This window comes from Miscanthus floridulus, chromosome 4 (assembly GCF_019320115.1).
Source record: "Miscanthus floridulus cultivar M001 chromosome 4, ASM1932011v1, whole genome shotgun sequence".
Classification (NCBI taxonomy): domain Eukaryota; kingdom Viridiplantae; phylum Streptophyta; class Magnoliopsida; order Poales; family Poaceae; genus Miscanthus; species Miscanthus floridulus.
Genome location: NC_089583.1, coordinates 45,491,351 through 45,505,648, shown reverse-complemented (window position 1 = coordinate 45,505,648; position 14,298 = coordinate 45,491,351). Strand labels below are relative to the sequence as shown.

Sequence of the window (14,298 nt, the reverse complement as noted above, 5' to 3'; positions counted from 1 at the left end):
ATCTCTTAACCTTTCAACAACTTCTCTGTATCTTGTTCAGTACTTTAGAAAGTTAGATATGTTTTCTATCTTTTAGCAAGCGAGAAATAGAAAATAAAGGATGGAAATATTTAGAGATCTAGTTCAAAAAGCCACTAAAGGAACTTTTTCACCTAAATCAGGACAATCCATGAATGGAAATATCAATATCAAAAGTTAGAAAGAACCTCGTGGAGTTAGTATTAGAACCTTTTACGTCCTGTAGATCCTCTTAAGAGCAAGTACATTAGTATTGTCTCTTAGGTGGTCATATATAGTGCCATGTGATTTTAAGAGGACTTAATAGATGATATATACCATGGTTGTGTTTTAAGTTCTTATAGCAACTCACAATTCCTTAATTTATGCATAGTACAAAAGTAACTTGTGAGTTGCATTACAATAACAACTTATGCAATGGTACAATTAATTGTTCTCCCATCCAAATCTTACGGAAATGCTATATAATGTTTTAGCTCCCGGGCACACACGATTTTTTTTTTCAGCGGAACTGCCCATCCGCCGGCGCAAGCGCTGCTGCCGCGCCTGCGCCGCTGTGCCAGCGCCCTCGCCCACGTTCGCGCTAGCGCCAGTGCCCCGCGCGCCGCACCCGCCTGTCCCTGACCCGCACCGCCGCCGCTGCCGCACCGCTGCTGCCGCCCCGCATAAACCAACTACGGCGAGCTTCTTCTTTCCCAACTCCGGCACCACCCTAAATTTTTGTCTTTGTCCTTTTATAGAAAAAAATGTTACTTGTGATCTGTGATTTGTTACTTGTGATCTATAATTTGTGTCAAGAAGGAAGATAACAGTAAAGAAAGATAGGAGGGAGATGAATGGTAACTATGTAGAAAAAATTTGGGTGTCCCGGGTTGTTAAACACACACAGCGCGCGTGCGCTGCAGGCGCTAGCGACGCACACTTTCTCCTTTTGGCTTTTGTTTCTCTTTCCGTCAGGCACCTTCTGTTTTTGGCTTCCCTTTCCCTTTCGGTCATCCCCAGGGACACGCCGCCGGCACGAGGGAGGCACCTCCGCCACCGGATCTCGGCACACGCGCTACACCATCAGCCTTCGCTGCCCCTCCCCCAATCACCACCGGTGCACTCCGTCGACACTCGACGCAGCTCGTCCACCCCGTCACCTACAACTCCGCGTCGGCGTCGGATTGGTTAGGGTTTGAGGTTTCGGCAGCCTGCGCCAAATCCTGTCGCCGCTGCTCGATCGATCGCTCGAATCCAGTCACGCTCGTGGTCAGGCGTCAGGCGGCCTGCGGCGGCGCTCTCCTCTCCACTCGAACGCGGCGCGGCGGCGGCTCCTCCTCGGCCCCTCCTGCGCGCTCCGCTCCTGTCCTCTGTCCGCAGGGGGGCGACAGCCAGGCCATCGGCCAGCCGGTGGGTGGCTGCCGGCTGCAGCTTGCCCCTAGGGCCTGGGGACCGCCGCTTGCCTTCCAGCCGCTGGCAGTTGGCGCCGGGGCCGCGCCGGCCTGGGCAGCTACCGTGTTTTCATCACAGGGCCTGTCGATCTCCAGCAGATCTCCAGCAAGCATGCCACTGACCAACTCCATCCCTTCGATTGAGGTATCTGGACAGCTCGTTTTCAAATCCTATTGCTCGTGGTCACCACCATTGATAGGTACTAACTAACTTCTTCTATGCGTGTAAAAATTACAGTTTGTTCTAGGGCTGTAGATCTGCGGGCAGATAGAATTCTCTAGACTCCAAATTATTTTGTGATATGAATTGTCTAAATTCTACAGGTATGAATTGTCTAATTATGTCGTCAGACATCCTTAATGCAGAAATGTGTTATTTTATTCTGCTAGTTTTCATGCATAAATGAATTATTAAAATGACAGATTACATCAAACTTCTCTATATAGATTTTACAAATTCTTTTTAGTTGATCGGCTCCAATTTCTCTTGTTCTATAAACAAGCTTCATCTGAATTATTTATCTCTCTTTTTCTTTTTACCAAGGTGCACAAGTTTTATATGTACTCCCTCCCATAAAACTTGATGTTATAGGATTCAAAAAAGTCTGCGAAAACTTGATGAATTAGCTTTTCAACAATAGATTAGGCTGATATCAGTTTGAGATTGTGGTCTGCATGCCTCTACACATTCAAGTGGGCTGGATAGAAGTCTTTGTTAAAGACGACCAGGCCACAGTTTAATCAGTGGTATTTTTAGAATCGTCTCCGGTGCAATACTACATGGATATTTTTTCATGTTATCCTCTTTCTGCACCATTTATTTATCACATGATTTCCTATCCTTCTTACATCAGCATAGGGTTTCCATTTGTAGGGATATATGAACACAAAACTTTAGATTTTAATAGTATCTAGAGGATAGTTTGGAGTAAGCTTTTCATTCATGAGATACAATGGGTGACTGCTGCTGCTGTTCATCAAGGGTGTCTGAGTCAGATAGAGCACCGGTGCATATCTATGTATGTATAACCTGCTTTGTCTTACTTTTGATGTCAAAATATTCCCTTAGTCCTCAGCAAGCATTTTTGGCACCCTTACCATTAACTGCAACGATAACCTAGTTTCTACCATGTCTCATAATTCACAATGCTAGAAGTTTAACGGCTATATAGAAGTTTTGATGCAACAGAAGGAATTATTTTCCCTGTAATGTGAATCTTCCTGTTGTTCTTATCAGCTTGGTAATCAGAAATACAGACTCTGTCAATAATATCATGGTTGCTTTAATATACCTTATGTGATGGTCACTTCCATATGCAAAAAGGAGAAAGAAAAGAACAGGACTGAAGCTGACTCAGCACTAGCTTTCTGTTTGCATCTAATCTTCTGTGCTGCAAAATTTACTTTCCTTTTGCATTATTCAGCATAGACAAAATCCCGAGGAGCATGAACCCTTGTCTTCAGCCTTTGATGGACCATCTCCAACTTCTGCTATAGTTGCAGTTGACACAGATCTTGGTACATCCTCACTTGCACTTACCGAGCACCACCTACACCTTTGCCTTATGATGTTTGCACATTAGCTTCCACATTAGTTTTCTATTGTTCGATATATGGAAAATGTTAGTAACTGCTCTTTCAGTGCTTCCACATTAGTTTTCTGTTGTGAGAAATCTTTGTGAAAAAATGACATACTGCTATTCGATTCATCGCTTCCTCATTTAGGTATTTACATACAACACTACTTTTTTGCAGTATGATGTCACATTTAGGATCAGAAAAGTACTGTTACATTTTTGTACTGTTGAGAGAAATGAAATTGACCTTTCAGTAAAATAGATTTAAGTTTTCCAACCTTATATAGTAAACTGTTGCATGTTGGGCTATAATGTTGAGAGCGCAGGAGAGCTATTTTGACTGTGTAGTTTCAGGATATGGCATGTGAAATGCATATGCTGATGTCTTTATAGAATCTTTTTCGTAGTTGTTTCGTAATGATATTTTGGCATTACTTGATGGTCTATCTTATTTAAGTGCAGTTGCAACAATTATGTATAGAACAATGCTAAGGCCATGCATCTGGAGACAAATGAACTTAGGAAAAAATACTACAGCGCCCACGACCATTGGTCTAGATGAGCACAAAGTGGCATGCCTTGCCAATTTTTCAGGATTCAACAGCTAGCTATTCTATTAAAAGTTGAGATTATAAAAATAGCACTAAAATGACACTATTTTTCTCAATCAACATAGCACATGAACCACACGTTGAGGATTGATGATCTGGAGTCAATAATTTGATCTTTTGTAATGCATTAAAATCATTGGATGAAGTTAAGAAACCTCTGCTTATCAGGTATATTCATGGCTTTCATTTCAACCTCTTATGCTCTTATGCAATTGCTCCGAATCGATGCTCTTATGCTCTTATGCAATATGTACCAGGTTGCAACCACCAGTCTAGGTTGAATGTAAATGTCTTCGAGGGTTAGAAGTAATTGATCCATATGCAACATGAAGCAGGTTGCAGCATACAACTGTTGAGGTGATCTTCATTTTTCTAATTCTCTATAAAAAAGTAAAGTTTGAAATTACAAAGTTTCAAAGCTTGAAATACAAAATTTAAAATGTGTTAGTCTAAATTTCTTGAATTTTAAGAATAGAGTTTGAAATTACAAAGTTTTAAATCTTAAAGTACAAAGTTTTAAATGCGCTAGTATAAAGTTCCTAGATTTAAAATGTAAAGTTTAAAATTACAAAGTTTTAAATATTTGAAATACAAAGTTTTAAGTGTGGTTGTATAAAGTTCCTAAATTTTAAAAATAGTCTAAAATTACAAAGTTTTAGATCTTAAAGTATAAAGTTTTAAAGTGTGCTAGTATGAACTTCCTAAATTTAAAATGTCAAGTTTGAAATTACAAAAATTTTAAAGCTTAAAATACAAAGTTTTAGATGTGCTAGTATAAAGTTCCTGAATTTTAAAATAAAATTTAAAATTATAAAGTTTTAAACCTTAAAGTAAAAAGTTTTAAATGTGCTAGTATAAAGTTCCTGAATTTAAAGTGTAAAGTTTGAAATTACATGTTTTTAAATTTGAAACATAAAGTTTTAAATGTGCTAGTATAAAGTTCCTTAATTTTAAAAATAAAATTTAAAATTACAAAGTTTTAAATCTTTAAGTAGAAAGTTTTAAATGTGCTAGTATACAGTTCCTGAATTTAAAATGTAAAGTTTAAAATTACAAAGTTTGAAAGCTTGAAATACAAAGTTTTAAATGTGCTAGTATAAAGTTCCTAAATTTTAAAAACAAAATCTAAAATTAGAAAGTTTTAAATGTGTTAGTATAAAGTTCCTGAATTTAAAATGTAAAGTGTGAAATTATAAAGTTTTAAAGCTTGAAATACAAAGTTTTAAATGCGTCAGTATAAAGTTTTTAAATTTAAAATGTAAAGTTTGAAATTACAAAGTTTTAAAGGTTGAAATACAAAGTTTTAAATGTGCTAGTATAAAGTTTTAAATGTGCTAGTGTAAAGTTTTTTAATTTAAAATGTAAAGTTTGAAATTACAAAGGTTTTAAATTTGAAATACAAAGTTTTAAAGGTGATAGTATGTCACACTCGATTTTAAGGATAAAATGAGATGCATAAATTTTATGTGCGCCTAGAGATCAGTCACACACATAAGTTAACAAATTACAAAGTACCATCACAGTATTTATTACATCGCGAACAATAATTCATTACAATAATATCAAGTCTATTATAAAAGCGGAAAAAACTAGGTAACTACTCTCCACGAGAGCCTCAAACTTCATAGGGACGTTGATCGGTGAAGCACAAGTCTAGTAATCCTCAGGGTAGTCTTCATAAACATTGTCATATGTTATCCATCCGGGATTTTTATCCAAATAGTAAAAAAAATAAACAAGCGTAAGTACATCTCGCACTTAGGAAGAATAACATAGTTTATGAAGCTCAGGAGGCTGACTCTGGTTTACTGCTATTAGCATTTTAATAAGTCAAAGTTTTAGCACTATATTAGCATTTAGTTGTGCTTTAGCCTCAATTAAACCACATGATCATAAACATGAATAATATTTATCATTAGAATTATCATCATTAATAACATCATCATCAAGTGATCAACTATTTCGTCAGTTTTTCGGGTCGCTCGTGTCCGTGAGCATGGCTGATATACCAGTTTTTAATACTCTGTATAGTTTATATATTTTTACCCGAGAGCCGTGATTTACCTTTTCGCCCGAGGTATCTAATCTCTTGACCCTCTCTCTAGGGAGTTCGACAGGTTTACTATGAAGTCTTTCAAAGGTTTCTCTAACAAATTAATAGCCGCTGAGTTTCCTTGATAAGAGAATATAGAGCCTCTCTTTCTGAATGGCACATTCCGCGTAGGCTATACACATAGAGACATGTTGCACTATACTCAGCTTGATAGGCCCCATTTGCGCCATTTCGTGTAACTACCAACAAGCTAGAAAAAATCCTACTACTCAACTAAAGCTAGAGCCATGTGGCACCCCCTGTTGTACTGTATGTTCCACCTTTTGCCAACAGATAAGTCCTTAGGCAGGGCCAAGAGCATCTTGTACAAAAGTCAATTACTCTCTCGCCCTATCATCCAGTTGCTAAGAGCAAGTTTTACCATCTGTTCCATAGTGCCATTAATCATCATTTAGATCATGTATAGTTAATATGAGCGCTAGCAAACTGGTATATGCAGGTATAACCCATCGGAAATCAAGGTACAAGGTAACAATATCTAGGAGATCCTTACAGGTATCAAATTCGACACATGCACACGACTAAATAATTAAATGGTGAATAGGACAAGGAGATTTCATGCTATACGTGTCTTGCTCAAAGTTTCCCTGCTGGCCCTGATCGTCAAAATAGTACTCTTAATCACCCGCGAATTGCTTATCGTCTATACTCGATCATCATAGCAACAACACGCATCCAGAGACAATCATGCAAAGCAAACAAGCCAATAATTAGAACAGTACACCAACAACACGAAAACAAGATGAAAGGTTTATAAAACAAATCTACTTCTCGCTGTGAATACATAGACACAAAGATCACGAAAATCGGAGCTAAAACGTGAACGTTATGAATTAAATAAGATTTTCTATAGTAGTTTAATAGATTAAATCTAACCATGAATTTTAAAAGTGGAAAACATGATTAACAGTGTCATAAACATGTAGATTACTTAATTACAAACCTAACGCAACTTGAACGGATCAAATTGGACCTAAAATGTAGTTTTTATGAGAAAAATAAGTTCAGGGGCAAATCTTTAATTAAACTGAACCGTAAATACGCTTTTAAAATTGAGAAGGCTCACTATAGATCTAAACAGAGGTGGTTTACGCTTTCAAAAAGGGAAAACGTAATCCAGGATTGCGCAAAGGACTGCGGGTTCGATTATGAAAAAGTCGAGGGTCTCTTTACGGAAAGTGACCGGTGAAGGGGTACTGGCCATCCTGGGCTATTGTATCTAAACTAAGCGGCACAGATCAGATCGGCGAGGGAGAGAGAGGCGTCAGCTGGCTGGAACAGTGGTGGCGCGGCCATGGCTGGTGGTGAAACCTCGCCGGCGCGAGTGAAAAAGAGCCCTACGGGCCACTGCTCGATGAATCGAGGGCATGGGGATGATGCGGGGGCGATGTCGATCACGTCTAGGCCCTTTATGCGGTCGGGGAACGACCCGCGTGGTGACCGCCATGGCTGGCGGCGAGAAATGCTCACCCCGCGAACGCAGAGTCAGCCCTAGAGGTCACGATTCGAGATGGAAAGTACGCGAAATGAAAAAGGGGGAAGCGGGGATGCTCACCACGGATGAAACGAAGGCGGAGACGACGGTGATGGCGGCAGAACGTCGCGGCGGGCTCCGGCGACTCGCTCTGCTAGGGTTTGCGGTGGCTCTGCGAGCTTGAGCGAGGCGACGACTGGCACTATGAGTAGCATGGGGGTGGCGATGGCTCTTGGGGTCCCTTTTATAGAGGCGCGGACGCACGTGGGATAAGGCCCAACGACCCCATGAAGCACGGAAGTGACGACGGCAGGATAAGGGCGATGTCCGCTTGATTTGGCGGGAGGTTGGGGACGACCTCCGATAGGTGGGCCCGAGCAGTCAGCGGCTGCGGCGGACTGCCAGGCGTGGCTAGTGTGGCAGCGGAAGCGGGAGGAGGGAACAGCAGCGGCGCTGCGCCTTCGCGGTGCTGGCCAGCCCAAAGAAGGGAAGCGCGCGTGGGCCAGCGGAAAAGGGGAAGGGCGGAGGCAGGCCGGGCTAGAATTGGGCCAACAGGCCGGAATGGAGGGAAGAGAGGGAGAGGGAAAAGAATTTCCTTTTTTCTAAGTGATTTTACAAATCCATTTTCAAAAGATTTTGAATTCCTTTTTAATTTTGGTGAAACCAATCATCACAAAATAAGATTGCAGTAGCATGAATGCATCAACATGTATCTAGCCTTATAGGTGATTTTAATTTCATAAAAAATATTATTTCCCTAAGTTTGAATGCTCACAAAATGCATAATTAAATCAATTTCACTTATTTTGAAATGATGCAAATTTTAGGATGTTACATAGTATAAAGTTCCTAAATTTAAAGTGTGAATATTTGAAATTGCAATGTTTTAAAATCTTGAAATAAAAAGTTTGAAATGTGCTAGTATAAAGTTCCAGAGTTTTAAAATAAACTTTGAATAAAAAGTTTTAAATCTAAAGTACAAAGTTAAAATGTGCTAGTATAAAGTACCTGAATTTCATTATTTTCGTTCTCATACCTTAGTACAAAGTTTCAATGATGTAATCTTTTACTGGTTGCAGGACAATTTGAAGTACGAAGACGATACACTAGTTTATCGTGGAAGAAAAGTAATCGAAAAATTGCAGCAAACTTATGGTGCTGAACTTGCAGACTGTTCAAAATAAAAATAGTTGTCTTTAGATTGGTAAGTTGTTTTTTTTTACTTTTCAACCTGATATGGTGTGTAAATAGATGTTAGTCTTTTGAAATCTGTATTTTGTTGTGTTCTAACCATTCATCGTTGTATCTTCCTTGATCAAACTATATACAAATGTAGTAAACTCTCAATTCCAAGTGCAATAGGTTTTTGTGCAGTGATTACTTTGAATGTCTGTTTCTTTTATTTATTTTCTTGTATCGGTTCAATCAAGCAATCTCATAGAAATTTTTTGATGTTGAAAGTTTTTAAACACAGTTTTTAGGTCCGAAGTGCAAAAGTTATGGTGCTGAGAATACAAAGTTTTTAGTGCCCTAGTTCAAAGTTTGTTCATTCGATGGAAAAACATTTTGTTCCAACCAGCTATTGCGTATTAAACGTTTTCTCTCTTTTTTTTCAAAGTTGATTTATGTCATTTTGTGTTTTAGCTTATTACTTTCGACTTATATATGTAAATAAAACCATCCCCCGCCCATTTACTACTCACACACCAGCCTGAAAGAGAAAAACAAAAAAAGCTAGAGAAAAAATAGTGGCCCAAATAAACTAGATAGGAGAATTGACTCACGTAGAAAACTAGACTTCAGAAGCTAAATGGGCCTTCAGATGAAGCTAGACAGGAGAACCGGGCTCCAAATCGATGGGTCAAGACTAAGGTGCGACTTGCACTCAGACTACTCTTGACGACCCAAACCCAAACACAAGACCTATTCTAAGAATTGGGTCATGCACAGTCATTGGGTTACCCATCCAAAATTTCCTTTCTTCAACAGCGAACCCAAAATATCTACTGCCCTCCCTTCTTTCTCTCTCCGTCTCGACTCTTCCAGTGTTCCCTTCCCCTCCCTCTCTCTCGCCCTCGCTTGTTGTCTCGATGGCGGCGACTCCTTGCCCGTCCACGCGGCACGGCAACACCCCCCCCTCCCCCGCACGGCGCGTCGGCCGCAGCACCTCCCCTAGCTCTGCTCGTCCTTTTCCCTCTATTTCTATTTCTCTCTCGGTCCTCTCCAAGTATGTATCTCTCTTCTCTTCATTCTTTCTCTCTCTTTCTCCATTCATGACCTCTGAAGATTCGATCCCCTGCTACCACTTCCCCTTATCTCCATAATTCTCTCTCCCTACATCCACGAGCTCACACTGCTCTGCTCCCTATGTTTTTCGTGTTCTTCTTGAATCTGACAGATATGCAAACTTGGTGGTTCTCTTATTTTTGCTCCATTCTTTCTCTCTCTATTCTCTCTCTTTCTCCATCCACGAGCTCTGAAAGATTAGGTCTAGTACACACTGCTGCCCGTTTCCTTGTCTCCCCTCGATTTGACCATCTCGATCCTCATCTCCAGATGATTTAACTTTTATTTGTCAAAGATTTAGATTCGTTCGGTACTCTATCGTTGTTCTTCACTGCAATATATTTTTGCTCTCTCGGATCTTACCTATTTCTTTCTTTTACGGTGACAGATCCTGCATTTTTTGCTTTTATTTGCCAAAAAATTTCAGATCCGTTCTGTACTATATGGCTGTTCATCATTGCGTTTTGTTTGGGTCGCATCAGATTAAGCGCGCCTCATCTCATTCTCCGCGCCACGTGGCCGCCGCTTGTGGAGCAGGCGCGACCGCGACGGCGGACCTTCACTCCGCGCCGCAGGCTTCCTGGAGCAAGTGCGGGCCGTCGCCCTGTTCGGCGGCGGTGCGGGCCGCGGCGCGCATCTAGGGCCAGCCCGCGTCTTCTCCTTCCTGTCAGTACCGCGTGGAGGCGTGGCGCGGAGTCAACCCGACAGTTGGAGCGGGGTCTTCATGTCGCAGTGCCCCCCCCTCGATGCTGGCCGCGGCGAGACGGAGCAGCCACGCGGACCCGCCGTGTTGAGCCGGCTCCGGTCGTGGTGGGTGGGGCTTGGCGCTGCGGGGAGACGCAAAGAGACGGAAGAGAGGACGCTTATTTGCGTTACGCGTCGCCCTTCGAACGCAAATGGTCATGCGATTAGCCTATTTCCGTTGGAGGGTGTTTTTCGCCTATAAAATACTGTGCACACACATTTTGAGTATGGGTCGCGTTATGCGTGCGCTGTTGGAGAGTCTCATGCAGCAGCTAGCTAGCCGCAGCTTACGTGCGTCGCTACCCATCCCTGTGCGTGTGCGTTGCTATCGCTCGTAGCGCGCGCCCGCCGCATAAGAGCGTTCCTAGACCTTGGCTCATAAGGCGGTTGTCTCACAAAACAACAACCTCTTTTTAGTTTCCTTCTCTCTTTCCTCCACACCGATAAAAATCTTATATGGCGTTGCATGAGACAGAGTATGAAACCGCTAACGTGTAGTAATGTCCTTACCCTATGATGTTGTGGAAAGTATAAGGTTCTGTCTCCTTGACAAGCAACGTGAGGACATGAAGTGCGAAATGAGCCACTGGATTGTGATAGCAACGTGATTTACATCTGTAACAGCCATGACTAGGATAGTATATACATAAATACCATATGTAATGGATTGAGATCGAGTAATATAGTACCCCACTGCAGACATTTTTAACATACCCTCCTATTGAGTAAAGCATGCACATTTTACATTTGGACATTATTTTGCAGAAATGATTTTCTGTTGTGATTTTCAGGATTTGAAATGGTTCACCGTTTGAGTGTGGGACCACCCTTGCACTTGGGGCCAAGCGTTGGTTGGCAGTTGTCAGCAAGAGTAGAGGATCATTCCATATTCGCATATAGTTGTGCGAGGTCACATGCTGACTAGTAAGCAGGCCAAGGGGGGAAGGGAAATCTTAGCCCTCTGAAAAACCCGTAAAATTCTCCAAGGCCTTGACCAATACTTCAAGTCAAACTAGGCTAGAGTAAACAAGCTGGACCGTGGACTCGATGAATTGGTTCTACGGTGGCCACTAACAAAATAAGCGCTACCTCTTCGACTTCAGTTATATTGTAATTTTTAAAATAGCTTATCTGTCAAATCGAGATTGTAAAAATAATAATAAAAAAAATCTACAGCTGGCCTCCTCGAGTCGTTCCTCACTCTCCCTTCCTGGGTGAAGACGATGTATATGTCCATGCTTATTTCATTCTCTACTTCCATGTCCCATCCATGGACCATGGTTTCTATCAAAAGTTACAGTAGTTTCCATTTGCGGGGCACAGTATTTAAAAAATGTACTCTACATTCCTGACAGAAAATCATTTAGCATTTGTAAAGCTAACTGATTTTTAGAGAAACATAGCAGAAATTTTCTGACCTTAAACTTTATAAGCATCACATGATCGTGATCTTCCATTCTCCCTTTATAAATCATAACAAATTAGTACATATAATCATATATGGGTGGGCGGGTTGGGTGGGGGTGGGGGGGGGGGGGGGGGTGATTTTATCTGTAACAGTTTTTTTTTTCAACACGGGGAGGTTCCCCATTCCCATTCAATTAAGAACGGAAATACAAGCAGAGTTTAGAGTTTCGAAGAAGAAAGAAGCATAACAAACTGCGCTTGACCTTCAGCGCAAGAGAGTACCCAAGACTATCATCCAACCAAGCTAACCGAAAAACTATCGAAACGCTAAGACCTTCTTAGCCTAGGCAAAAGCAAACCGCACACATCACTAAACTACGAGAAAGTCTAGACATCCGAAACCAAGACAAGCTAGGAGTAACAGAACCACCATTATTACAGAACTGAAAACATCACATCAGAGGGATGCCTAACCAGCCATCCAAACGAGACTTCGTCTCCAGATGACTTCTCCCACTCAGATAACCAGAAGCCAGCGAAGATCTTTTTTCGGATGTTGTCATGCAGGAGCATCATCGTCGCCTGTCATCTGGTCACCAGTGGCTCGGGATGACCTGCTGCGCTTGGACGCCAACAGACCCACAGCAATCTTCACCATCGTATTAATGCCTTCCTCCAACATCTCCCTGTCCATCTCTGCAAACAACCCTGTCCAGAATTTCATTAAGGCCCCGGCATGACAAATGATATCTACTGGATTTTTAATCAGTTTTTTTTTATCAAAACAAGCTTTGTTCCTTGCTTTCCAAATTGCCCAACAGATGGCCGCAACCCCCCAGACATGAACCTTCCTGCCTTGGGGAAGCCACCTGTCTAACCATAACCAGCAGTGCTTAATATCCTTAGGAATGTCATTTGCCCCCACACATTTTGCCACACAAGCCCATACAACTCTAGCCACAGAACAGGAAAAGAACAGATGATTGATGGATTCATTATGGTTACAAAAATAACATTCAGGACTACCCTTCCAGTTTCTTTTTATCATATTGTCTTTAGTCAATAGCGCATCATTTTCCAACAACCACATATAGAATTTCAGTTTGGCGGGGATCTTCCCCTTCCAAATGTGCTTAAAATGCCTTCCAGACTCAGCTTTGGTCAAGGCCGTATAAACAAATTTCATAGAAAAGGTTCCCTTCTTGCTGAGTCTCCATCCAATCTTGCCTGGAATATCAGATAATTGGAACTCCTGAACCTTAATCCAGACCATATCCCAAATGGTTTGCAAATCTGCATGTAACCATCTTTTAAAAGTAATCATGGACACCCCAGATTTGACATCAGCTACACTAACTCCTTTCTGCTCACACAGTGTAAAGCACTGGAATTAAGGTGCAAAGAGGACTATCAGATAACCAAGCATCTTCCCAAAACCTAACAAGAGCTCCATCTTCAATCTTAACACATCTGCCCTGTAGGTAAATGGACTTAACTTTTAATAGATCTGTCCAGATAGGTGAATCACCTAACTTGTGGGAAACAGTATGGATATAATCTCTTGAGAGGTATTTGTATTTAACTATATCCTGCCATAAACCCTTTTCATGTTCTAGTTTCCACCACCACTTACTCAACAAACTGATGTTCATCTTTTCAATGTTTTTAATGCCAACCCCACCTTTCTTTTTACTTTTACACAGCTTAAACCATCTCACTAAATGATATTTCCTCTTGGTCCCACCCCCTTGCCAGAAAAAAGTCCTTCTGAGCTTATCAATCTCTTTAAGTGTGGTTTTAGGTAACAAGAAAACAGACATATGATAAATAGGTGAGTTATTAAGACTGGAACATAAAAGAGTGGTCCTCTCAGCCATAGTCATGTTGCCCCTTTCCATACATCAAGTCTCTTATTACACTTTTCAATCAAAGGTAACCAATCTATCAAATGTAATCTACTAGGGCTCACTGGGACTCCCAGGTATTTGACAGGAAAAATGCCCAATTGACAATTAAAAATCTCAGCATAATGCTTGCCCCAATCATCCTCATCATTGATCATCAAGATCTGACTTTTGTTAAAGTTGATTTTCAGGCCAGAGAGCATTTCAAACAAATACAATAGCATTTTCATATTTCTAGCCCCATCAAGGTCATGTTTGAGGCAGATTATGGTGTCATCTGCATATTGCAGGATAGCCACCCCCCTGGGAATGATGTTATTGACTAAACCAGAAAATATATTATTTTCTTGTGATCTAATGACCATTCTGGTGAGGCAGTCAGCTACAAAATTGAACAAAATAGGGGACAGTGGGTCACCCTGTCTTACTCCTTTAAAGCTCTTAATATATGGCCCAACAGAATCATTCAGTTTCACACTAACTGTCCCACCAGAGACCACCTGTTTAATCCAACCACACCATTTGCTATCAAAACCCCTTAAACTTAGACAATCAAACAGAAGCTTCCAACTTACCTTGTCATATGCCTTCTCGAAATCAATTTTAAACATTATTCCAATTTGTTTATTTTTTTGGTTTCATGAAGAATTTCATGTAGACACATGATTCCAGATGTGATGTTTCTACCTTTCATGAAGGCAGTTTGGGTTCTGTGAATGAGTTTATCAGCA

The 14,298-nt window shown here is 41.1% G+C and overlaps 1 long non-coding RNA gene across 5 annotated transcripts; it reads left to right on the top strand.

Annotated features, from left to right (window-relative positions):
• Positions 1-955: 955 nt before the first annotated feature.
• On the top strand, positions 956-8,523 carry LOC136551454 (uncharacterized). Of its 5 annotated transcripts, none has more exons than XR_010782568.1 (5): positions 956-1,596; positions 1,690-1,775; positions 2,326-3,807; positions 3,897-3,996; positions 8,306-8,523. It is a non-coding gene; the product is annotated as an uncharacterized lncRNA (long non-coding RNA). The 5 variants fall into 5 exon arrangements; XR_010782570.1 differs by having other exon boundaries at positions 1,690-2,470; positions 2,876-3,807; XR_010782571.1 differs by having other exon boundaries at positions 1,690-2,969; positions 3,705-3,807.
• Positions 8,524-14,298: the final 5,775 nt, after the last annotated feature.